This window comes from Lycorma delicatula, chromosome 3, assembly GCF_047948215.1.
Source record: "Lycorma delicatula isolate Av1 chromosome 3, ASM4794821v1, whole genome shotgun sequence".
NCBI lineage: Eukaryota > Metazoa > Arthropoda > Insecta > Hemiptera > Fulgoridae > Lycorma > Lycorma delicatula.
In genome coordinates, this window is record NC_134457.1 from 53,902,164 (window position 1) to 53,914,490 (window position 12,327).

The 12,327-nt window shown below is 27.7% G+C and overlaps 1 protein-coding gene and 1 long non-coding RNA gene across 5 annotated transcripts in view; one reads left to right on the forward strand and one right to left on the reverse strand.

The window, feature by feature from the left end:
- LOC142321604 (uncharacterized) overlaps positions 1 to 12,327 on the forward strand; it is an 816,200-nt gene that overhangs the window by 82,906 nt on the left and 720,967 nt on the right. For all 4 annotated transcript variants that reach the window (XR_012755672.1, XR_012755670.1, XR_012755673.1 and 1 more), the window contains exon 2: positions 4,057 to 4,138. This is a non-coding gene — a long non-coding RNA (uncharacterized LOC142321604). The remainder of the gene's footprint in view (positions 1 to 4,056; positions 4,139 to 12,327) is intronic.
- Positions 1 to 12,327, reverse strand: part of nAChRbeta1 (nicotinic acetylcholine receptor beta1) — a 356,989-nt gene that overhangs the window by 43,416 nt on the left and 301,246 nt on the right. The window lies entirely within an intron of this gene.

Below are 12,327 nucleotides of genomic sequence, written 5' to 3' on the forward strand. Positions count from 1 at the left end.
TTCATAATACCGTTTTAGCAACGATCTAATCTTTAGAACTTTGATTGGAGGAGTGGTATGAATTTTTAATACCACTCCTCCAATCAAAGTAAATGTATAATAACGAACGTTTGCTACAAAATAACTGAAGAAAATTCAGAAAGCTGGTGTACATGATTTTTACGGTATACCTGTCCCTATGGTGCATAAAGCTATAAAAAAAAAATGCAAATTAAAATTTCAGTAAGCCTGGAGAATTTAAAAAAATGAAAAAGTTAACATTGATAACTTTGAAAGATGTGTATTAGGAATATATTATATACGGCATAATACATTACCCACAGAAAACAAGTTATTCACCGTTTTACAAACAGATCAACTGATAAAATTCACAATGTAACTTACGAAAAATTCTCATGTAAACTATTTAAAACAGATGACGATTTAGAGACGGGAAGGAAGACCAGTTATTTCTCAGATAAGTCATGCATTAAATTAACATGCCTGTTCCGTTCCACGTCGAGCCGTCCGGTGCTGCGATCTAGTGGGTGCTAGCGCTCACCGGAGAGTTCCGCTCGTACTAGCAATCTGATCCATGGCGGTCACGTCATACTCTTAGTCCGGATGGACTCCATTGTTTGTTCGGATGAATATTTTATTTAATTTTATATTTTTTATTTTTATATGTCAAGTTATACGTTATGTTAGAATTCATTTCATTAACTGTCAAGACGACAATTCATTAAACCATTCAACAAGCAACAAGGCGTTGTCTTCATTCATCACCTCTGAACATACAGTCTATCCTCGCTCTGAAATATACTACTGCCTAAAAACTTTCAGTTGGGTTGGTGACTATTAATGGTTACAAAAAGTCTTTATCCAAAGGATCGAAGCTGGTTCTGGTCCATGTCGGCAGTGCTGAAGGAGAAATTAGAATGCAGTTTTAATTTTTTAATCAAAACTGCAAAACATAATCAAAACTACAGAAGTTATTAGTGAAATAAAATGTTATGTACTTTTCATTTTAATTAAAAAATTTCTACAATCACAGGTTAATAATTATTAATAAATCAATATATCTAAATTAAAATATATATATATATATATATATATATATATATATATATATATATATATATATATATATATATATATATGAAGTCAGATTCCAACCGATGTGTGCAAGGTTACGGTCGACACTTTCTAATTTACACCGTATATCTAATTATTAAAAATAATTTTTATGTTGTAATTTTTGAATTTTTCCCCAAAACTTTCTCTACTATGGATTTCCTATTCAGGATCCGATTTTCTTTCTAGCCTTTCTGGTTTTCGATATCAAGTTAATTTAATTTTTCCGTTTTTAAAGGATTTTAATATTTTCTGTCAATCTATTTTTGTCCTTCATTGAAATGTTTATTTTTGTGAGTTCTTTTATGGTATATTTTGGAATTATTTTTCTATTCTCCGGGTTACGTTTTCTTTTGTGATTCGTAAGATCCTCTTTATTTTTTCCAATTTTTAACCGATTTCAAAAAAGGAGGTTATGTATTTGACCTGTATATTCCTTTTTTAATGTTTGTTAGACTATAACCTTTTTCCTATAAATCTATTGAAATAAATCTTGTTACAATTATCGCACCTGCTTTTCGCGGTGATACTTTGATGTTGAAAAAAATTTAAAGATACAAAAAATCGGTCTGAAAATTGACAAAAATAAATTTTTCGTCGTCCGGTAGGTAAATTGGGACACTGGGAATCCTGATATTTTATATGTATGCGTCATATTAGATGTTATTGGTCTTCTGCAGGACAGATAATGTGAGTTTCTGCATTAGATATGTAGCACTGTTTATAAAATCGTTAAAAAATTCGAGATATCTCGTCTTAAACCTTTAAGAACCCGATATAAATTATACTCTATAACTATAATATATAACTATAACTATATATATATAATATATATGTATATATTATATATATAATATATTATATTATATTATATATATATATATAATATATATATATATATATAATATATATCTATAACTATAATATATAACATCGGTAGGGACAGTGAGAATCTTATAATTCTATATCACACTACTTGGTCTTTTGTGATTTAACTCTAGTGTTATAGTACTTTATTTTTGCGTTTATGAAAAGGTATCTGTTGCTGTTAATCCTTTAGTTATTCGTTACGCTTTCTTTTTTTCTCGATTCTTTCATCGATCGCCACTTTTTCTAAGCATTTTTTTAGATCATTCCTTCTCAGTATTAAAATTTTTAATTATTTGAATTTTTTCAAAGTTAAATAGAATGAATTTGGCTCATTTTTTATATTTATTGAATTCAGTTTTTTGAACAAGTTATATATAATCCGGTTTTCCCAGCTTCTTATATTTTATTTTAATTGATTTTTTTTTCCAGTAAACTTCTGTTATATGGTAGCTAATCTCAGTAAAGATGATTAGTTTCTGATTTACGTCACCGAGTAAAAAAAATCTCAAATTTATTTTGTATATGCTCATAGTTCTTTTAAGTTAAAAGTTTTTATAAAACACGAGTAAAGTTTTGTAGTAAAGGAATGATCAGTTATTCTTTTGAAGATTTTATAATTTCTTGGTGATTTACTCCGTACTTAATTGTAATTAGCTCAATATATAGATCGATTGGATAGCGAAGAACTGCGTGATGTGCGCGTTCATAACGTTTGCCAATAACTCACTAGCTTTGTGATGGTCTACCCCCTGGCCACCTTTAGATTTATCTTTCACTGTGATTTAGTAACTAATGTTTGATAGTCATTTTAAAATTAAATATTAAAATAAAAGAGTAGAAACTGATGCGTGTTATGAGACATTTATGAAATACTTGAACCGTGATGTTTTAAACAAACAGAGTGATTATTTTAAATCATGTTTTTTAGAATGATAATCTAAACTACGGTTTATTTTTTCGTATATTCTTGTTAACTTATTATTTCACTGGATTTATATTTAAATTGGAGTATAATGTTTTTATTTTTTTCGTTTAAAGAAGCCACTTTTAAAATAAGAATGTAAATGTTTTATAACAGAAAATAAAGAAACAAGTATAACCGGTGTTACATTATATAACCAGTGTTGAATTAAAAAAAGGAGAAAATGTAATTCATAAAAACAGAAAAACCGTGATTTGAGAACGAATGAAATAAATTAAAGGAAAAATATTCCTTCATACATTTTTTAAAATGAATAATGAGATAAAAAAGAAATATATTAATAAAAAATTGAGAAAAAAAAATTATTTTGGAGTTTAGAAGTCCTGATAGACACAATAAAGGCGAGATTTTTTTTACATTTACTCCTGAATGAATAAGGTTTAATAAATTTACAAGATAATTCTAATCTATTTCAGTGGTGAACTATCAGAAAAAAATGTCCGAAATGAATACATAGCAACTTCATTTATAATTCAAAATATTTTTTATTCTATTGATTAACCGTTAAATAATTAATAGGTATTCTTTAAATTTCTAAATGGCAAAGGTCATTTAGTTTTATTTATGACATTAATTGTTAATAAATAAGTTTAAAATTCTTAATTAAATTAAACAAAGTTAACTGAAGTAATCGATAATGGTGTATAGAATTTTAAATTTATTGTTTGAAATATTTTATCAGTCCCATTACAAACAAAATTTTTTTTTTCTGATGAAGTGTACTTATATTTTAGTTCCATTTATATTAATCACATATATCAGTTTAGAAAATAATATTCATATTTTTAAAAAGTAGGTATGTAAAGTGCTTTAACTTTGAAAGGAATATATTTAACTAAAGCAAGTGCAATGAAAATGTTTATTTAAAATGTTAAAAAAAATTAAGTAAAAGGATTACTGAACAATCTGATAAGTAAGATAGAAGTAAAAAGGAGTAAAATTATGTATTTTTAATTCATGTAGTTTAATACGGGAATTCAAGGAATTTAATGTGCTGATGAAAATCTTTTAACTAGTTCTATTAATTAAATTATTACTTTAATTTCATGTCTAATGTGATATCAGAACTTGAATAATAATTTTTTTTATAGGGAAAGTCCTCGTAACAAACGGATGGAAAATTTTCTGATGTTAAAATCTGACACACACTTCGACTTCGTGAATTTTTAATTTGTAAGTATCTCTTTTTATTTTCTTGTTCTTTTTATTTTGTAAGGTAATATAATAATGGCCAAAAATTTCGGTTTTCACGTTTCAACAAAATATCTATTTTGACCATCCCTGAATTCATTTTGACTAGTTTCGCGTGACGTCTGTACGTACATACATATGTATCTTGCATTACTCATAAACGATTAGCCGTACAATGTTGAAATTTTGGATTTAGCACTGTTGTAACATCTAGTTGTGAACCTCCTCTTTTGATTGCAATCGACTGGGCCAAAAATTACCAAAAAAGCCCAAAATCCAAAACATTTGGATTTTGGACTTTTCCGTAACTGCAGTAATAAGCTCTCGTCGAGAGGTTTTCAACGATATATCATTAATGGTACTTATTTTCTTTGGTTCCAGAGTTTTACCAAAGTAAAATTTGAATTAATAAAATATTTCTGTCTTACAAAATTTCTATCTGATAGCACATCAGTTCGAATCCTTCTTCATATACGTATAATTTTTTTAAATTTAAATATATTTATTTATTAATAATTACTCACCTCTGAATGAAAAAAAAAATTAACAGTAAGTAAGATAAATATTTTAAAAAATCAGAAGTTATTAGTGAAATAAAATGTTATGTACTTTCATTTTAATTAAAAAAATTCTACAATCGCAGGTTAATAATTATTAATAAATCAATATATCTAAATTAAAATATATATATATATGAAGTCAGATTCTAACCGATGTGTGCATGCTTACGGCCGACACGTTCTAATTTACACCTTATATCTACTTGAGCAACGTGAAACAATATTAATATACTTATAAACTAACATAATATGCTAAGAAAAATTTTAGGGCCATTTTTCTTGAGTGTAATTGAATATTCCATGTTAGTTTCTTGTGATGAAGACACGTAAACAGTGTACTATTCACACACGTAATATGGTTCAAATCGGTGTCCCGAAGCTCTTGCCTTCTCCTTGTTAGTTACAGTAATGTGGATCTTAGATACCTTATACTGCTTTAAACATTTATAGAAAAAGGTCACTATAGTTTTTTCTTTCAGAATTAGAAATAATTTACTTACGTAAAACGATTTTTTTTAAACATTAAGCACGATCTTAGTATATTGTAGTAATTTTATTTCCAAAGTCTATCATCTTGTTTTACCTTTTACACATTATCAAAAACGATTAGGCGTAAAATATTGAAATTTTGTATTTAGGACTGTTGTAACATCTAGTTGTGCATCTCCCTTTTTGATTTCAACCGACTGGGCAATCGACATTTAGAATAATTGAATGTTTTGTGTTGGTAATATAACCATTTATACGAGGTTACATCGTATTACATCTGATTATTTAATATGAATTGAAAATTATAATTTAGAATCGTATCATTTTTGGATTTTCTTAGCAAAATCTTTTAGAAATTGTATATTTATTTAAAAAAAAATAATTTTATTTAATTATTTGGCAGAACAATAAAACAATGATATGTTGGTACGAATTTTACATTTTTGAATTGTATTCAGTTTAAAACGATTGTATCAATTATCGTTGACATTTGAATTCAAATAATAATGGTTTTAAAGTATTTGTATTTACTCGTACTTTACTAGAAAAATTATTTTCATTTATAATGATTTGCAAATTATTAATTTCAGAATACTTACCCTATTCTTCAAATTTCTATTTCTATTTAATAAAATGTAAGTATCTTTCAAATGACATCTTTTTCTTTTTATTATGGGGAAGTGATTGTGGTCGTAGGAAAAGTATAGTACATAACTCGATTTTTTTCCTGATGAGGGGAGAATCCCATTTACGGACAAAGTATCGGACTCGTAACAGGTTCCGCTAGTTGTTATTAAAGCGCGTATGTATGCCTGCGCCCTATCGACTAAACCTGACCATCTCATCAATTCTCCATCCCGGGGCCGGATCCGCGATCAAGCACTACACGGCCCCAGAAGGTGACTTTGGGCAAGGGGGAATCCGGAATCTCTGTGCATGATCACCGCCGACAAGATAATTTAACTTGTAACACATATTACGCATTCGTATAAATACGTAACTTTTTCACTTTTTCGTAACATGCTTCTTACAACTCTTGTTACATAATAAACTATTCTAGATCAGTATTATTCGTATCTCCGTGAGTTGGTGATTAACAAAAGTTTCAAATTTCTGGTGTGTCGTATAAATAGAAGTTACTAATAGTTGTCGTATAAATAGAAGTTAATAATAGGTAAACTATTCCATTTTGTGAACTCCTGTATACTGGGTAAATAAAGTTTAACCAGTATAAGTTTAAATGAAGTGAAGCAAAAAATGTGTATATGTAATTTAAAGGTGTACAAGGAAGTCACATCAGATTTTTTTTGTACAAAACATGATTAAACTACTTTATTGCTTAGAATAACAAATAGTTAATACAAGAAGTAATACAAGGGTTGTAATTTACAACAACGAACCGTGAAGTGTATGATAAAGTAGTATTAATTTCGCAAGTTAGGACGTTTTCGTTAATCTTAATTTATCGATTGCAGTTCAGAGGTTTGTTAAAAATGAAACACGTGGTTTTGATTTATTATCCTTGTAAATCTCTGACATCAGTATAATGGTCGATTAGGCACAATTTTTGGAATGATGTATAACTGAGAAATCGATATTTTAATACTAGAATGAGCGGTTTTGTGTATTTTGTTGTACAGTTAAAGAGTGTAAATATAAGTATTCAAAACTTTCATTCACCGGAATAATTTAATTTCAATAGTCTGAAAAGCGTATGAAAGTGGGTTCAAAGAGGATATTTTCATCAGTCAGGTAAATCTTAATAACAAATTATTAACAAACCCTTTACTTTTGAGTTCATAAACTGTCCGTGGTCTCTTTTAACATTTTGTTAGTAACCTAGTAGATTTTATACTATGCTGTTAAGTACATGATAACTTTTCCTTCATGTTATTAGTTCTGTTTTACTTCAAATATTTAAAAAAAATTATACCGTAACTTTATCAACATAAAAATACACGAAATGTAATTTTAATATTGCGGATGGAATTTGTTTTTTACCCGCCACGGATTGGAGACGGTATATGCATTTAGGGTACGAAGTTGTGTGTGTGTGTGTTTAATATTTTCCTAAAAAACTACTGCACCAATTTCGATGAGGGTTTTTGGATTACACAGGTATCACTTCAAAGCAGGTACATGTTTTATGGTTGTAAGCTACCAGGGGACGCTGCAGTAGATTTGTTTCTCTAAAACGGCTCGGCCGATTTTGATGCGGTTTTTTGAATCGCATAGGTATCACCTCACTGCATTGCATAGATATCACCTCAGAGCAGGTTCTTAGATTAGTTTTACGGTTTTAAGTCGCCATGGAGCGCCGCAGTAGATATGTTTCTTTAAAACGGCTTTTCAATGTTCCTAATCTTTCTATTTAATATTGTTTTTGCTTAATGTTTATTTCGTCGTGCGGTTTTTAACATTTTTAATTTTATTTACTTGTACTTATTTCATAGTAGGCATTAAGGCTTTTATGAAATTTTTTTATAAAATGTGTATTCAAATTAAAAAAAAATATTTGCTCTTTCCCTTTCACTTATCTTCCCTTTCTAATACGCCTTTCAGGCTATTGACTTTAAATTACTCCGGTAAATGATAATTTTGAAGACTTATGTTTACGCTCTAACTGAGGAATACGTGGAAAACCTTCATTTTTGCATTAAAATATCGATTTATCAGTAGGAAATCCTTCTAGCAGTTGTGCCTAATAGACCATTCTATTATAAAAATAATAACTAATATAAATTTTTTTTTGTTAAAAAAAAATTTCTGTTAAATTTTAAACAGTTAAAAAATGATTCAATGGTATTATTGTTATTATTATTATTTCAATTTTGTTCCTTTACAGCGAGTAATTTCTTAAATATTTCTATTAAAGTATGAAATAATGAATTTTAACAAAATTAGGGAAAAAATAAATGATTTTAATTAATGTGATGTAATTTGGATCGTAAAATGTTCGTTTTTCAAACAAATATTATTTTAAAATACACGTCATGGGAAAAGCTTACAGTTTTTCTTCCAGATTTTGATAATTGTGATTATAACCGTGTAATTGTGATCAATTAATATTTTACTTTTTACTGTATTTATTTATTTTCATAAACTTAAATTTTATTTTTGTTGAATCTATTCACTGAATAGCATATTAAAACGTCATAATATTTTTAAACAATTATACATTATTAAACATTTTACTTTAAGATTGATGGAGCTGTTTCTTCCAAAGGCATATCAAAATTAATCTTTCTTTAAAAGAATATACGTTACAACAACTGTTATAATGGGGGTCTTTAAGCACTTCCGAATACTTACGGAAACTGATAATTAGATTAGAATAGCTTTGGAAGTGAAATTCCTATTAATTTTAAAGTCTATCGTTAAATATTTAATAATTTTATTAAAATATTGACTTGGTTGATATTTATTAATATCAAACGGGTTTGTTTGTTTTAATGAGAAACTATTGAATCTAAAAATTTTACTTTTTAAATGTCGATACGTTCACTAACGAATCACGCACAATATATCGATTGTTACTCCTCTCTCCCTCCGATTTTTTATCATTTTGTGATACACAACATTTTGTGATAATTTAATAAACAATACAATCAATGAATTTACAGTAAAAACCTGGGAGAAAAACGTCAATCACAAGTCCAATGAACTCTGGAAATTGATTCTGGAGGGTATAAATACATATTTAACTATCTCGGAACCCACGCAATAAGAATTTATATTTTTTTTTGTAAAACAAAATTTTGCCTCCAGGTGGGAAAAACATCATTGTGCTGAAGAATTCTGGAATTTCTTTTCTTTGAGATTAGTCTCCCTTCAATTTGCAAACCATTGAAATATTGTAAATATATTGTAACCATTTAATTTGTAAGTATGTCTTTTTTTTGTACAAAACACAATTAAACTCGTTTATTACCTAGAATAATAGGAAATATACTTAGAATAACAATAAAAAATAGTTAATAAAAGGGTTGTAACTTACAACATTGAACCGAGAAATGTATGATAACGAAATATTAATTTTTTAAGATTCTGTTAAAAAGAATGTGGTGTAAAAGAGCTCCTGACCACTTTTGTTCCTTTAGACTCGTATGTTTTATGAAATATTGCTATATTTTATTTTCAGGTAGATTTCATAAGAAATCTACCTATTGTAATGACCATGATTCCTACCTACCTATTGTATCATGATTCGATTTCCGGAAAATTTCGACATTTCTTCGCGTTTCACATCCCCCAGACTTCAAAATCACCGTCAGCTCAAAAGTTTATATATACATTTATGTATCTATTTATTTATTTCGCTTTTTTGTGGACACAATAACTGCCGTAATTTTGCGCCAATCACTTTTCAGTTGATATATAAAATATAACGACCCAAAATCTCGGTTGAGTTCGTTAATGGATGAAATCGGATCATGGGGTTGGAAATAGGGTTTTTTCCGAAAAAATAAAATATCTCTATAACTTTCTTATTAAGTAAATATAGAATTCGTTTAAAATTCCTACTATTCTTTAGTTAAGGGCCTAAAACTTAGCTAAGTAAAGCTTTTTGATATCACCAGCGATTGGCCCAGGGGGTGGAAAAAATGGGGTTTTGAAGACAAAAAAAAAATCATATTTTCCTTAATAGACATAGTATCGAATCGGTTTAAAGTGATCCTTAGTCCTCTAAACATTACCTAAAACTTTTATCTGAAACAAGTTTTTATATGACCAACCGTTACGGCTAGGGATGACCAAAATGTTGCTGGAATTGTAAGAAGATGGGGCTTGTCGTATGCTAAACATGTGAAACTTTTTACACGTGCAACCATTATCGTTTTGAGTGAAGTTTTTCTTAACTTTAAGATGGAAATCTCTTTTATTCCCTACTTTGCACCGAAGAAATCTACCTCCGCCTTCCCGCGTGCCGAAAGGGATTTTTTTAAATTGCTAAGCCCCTGATGTGAGTAAAATTTCAGTGTTGTTGAAACATTACAAGGCTCTTTCTCTGCCGTTTCCAGGGCCCTTATCAATTGATGATTTCGTGAGGTGCTTTGTGATTTAAATATTACCTACAGAATAAATTAATTTAAAAAAGATTTAATATTTTAAAAAGGAGTCTGCTTTTACATTATTAATACGGTTATTTTGTCTATTTGTAATAATATTCTTCGTGTTTATAACAACGAATAATAAGTTAAAACTGAAGCAAGCTAACTTATCGCTGTCTATAAAAATATTTTCTCATGGTGAAACAACGGTTTAATTTAAAATAAAATTTTAAACATTGGAAAGTTAACTATGGTTGAAATAACGTAGGTTGTTTTTTTAAGGGATAACCTTCCTCATTGGAGAATTATTTTGTTCTTGGAAGAACTTTTATTGCTCAGGATGCACTTAAACAAAATACTTAAAAGTCTTAATTAAAAAAAAATAAAATTTTCAATAATTTATATATTAAAATTTATTTGAAATTTCAAATAAAGTTTCGACTTTAACTTAATAACTTTTTGTGGTTTATTTGCGTAGCGTGTATTTAACAAATATTTAAAATGAAAAACAATTAATGTACATAAAATTTAAATAAAAAACTTTTGTTGAGAGTCCATTTAAGTAGGCCTTTGGAACGCTACTGGGTGTAATAAAAGTTAAAAGAATTTTTTATTTATTTAATAAACGTTTTGCGTGAAAATAATATTTTTTTATTTCTATGAATTGGTGCTGATAGCTTTAGACCATTACTTGGTTTTGGCCGTCTACTGCCGCTGCTAATTTAAACGTCAATAACAAAACATAATCCAAGATTTCTTTATTTGACAAAAATTTCAAGGTTAATATTTTTAATTATTAATTATTATTACTAAATGAATAATTAAACACAATTTTTTTTCATGATACCTACCTATAGTGATTACGCGTAGTTAGGAATATTATTATTATTAATAACATAATATTGTCGCAATGCCATTCTTAATTAGTTCCGTTTTTTTATTATTTTTTTTTCCTCTTGATCAACAAAAAATATTAAGTATTGTACTGTTACGCAAAAAAGAACTACTATTTTGACAATTTCCTATATTTTTTTTTTTTGTTCGTTACGGATTGGATTTTAGAATTATTCTTGAAGAGAAAATTGATATTCCTTGTGTTATTTAAATAGTATAAATCTTCAACAGAACAGGAATTTTGCTTCACATATTTATGTGTACCAATGAATTTTGGCAGAAGGTAGAAAGTGAACATTTTCAAAATCCCAAATTGAATGTTGGAATTTGACTTTATGGAGTTAAAAAAAAATAAAAACAACTTTGTGAAAGCCTCTAATAATTAAAGATATTTTATTTCATGATATAATTTTCTTATTGAAATATGTGTGAAAATAACATTTTTGAAAAAATTTGCCTCTGAGTACACGTTTCGATTTTCAATAACCCAATGACTAAACACCAATTTTATTGTACGAAAACCAAACCGCAAGTAACTATCTCATTATAAAAACGTCAAAACAAACTGACCTACTTAAATTCGACTTATAGATCGGAAGAATAATACAAAATACGTCTCAGGATTGAACGAACCGATTTTCTTTTTTTTTATTCAAATATTTCTTTTTGTATGGGGCATTGATGATTATTTTTTCAAACTTTGTTAAAGAGGGTATAATGCAAAAAAAATCAGATTTCGATTTTTTTCGGAGGCATTTTAGAGAAAAGTTGATTAAATTTGTCTCCCTCCTTTACAATTAAAATACATGTTTTTTGTTCCTTTGCACTATTTCCCTTGCTTTAAATATTTTTCAAAACTTTTATAAAGTTTATTCTAGATGAGAGGCAAAAAATGTTTAGAAATAATGTTAAATATTTCCAGATCGACTTAAAATTTTGGATTTTTAAATAACTTTATTAAGTAGTTTCCTCTTAATAACCTTAATTATCTATATAGTTATACTATATAAAGCACAAAAAAAACGTATTACTAATAGAAAAAATAAGTATTTTTATCCTAGATTCAATGTAAATGTTAAAATTCGATTACTTTTGCGTTGTATAAAAAATAAGAATTAGAGAGGATAAAAAATATAATTTTTTTTCTAATAAAATAATTCGAAACTAATAAAAGTTT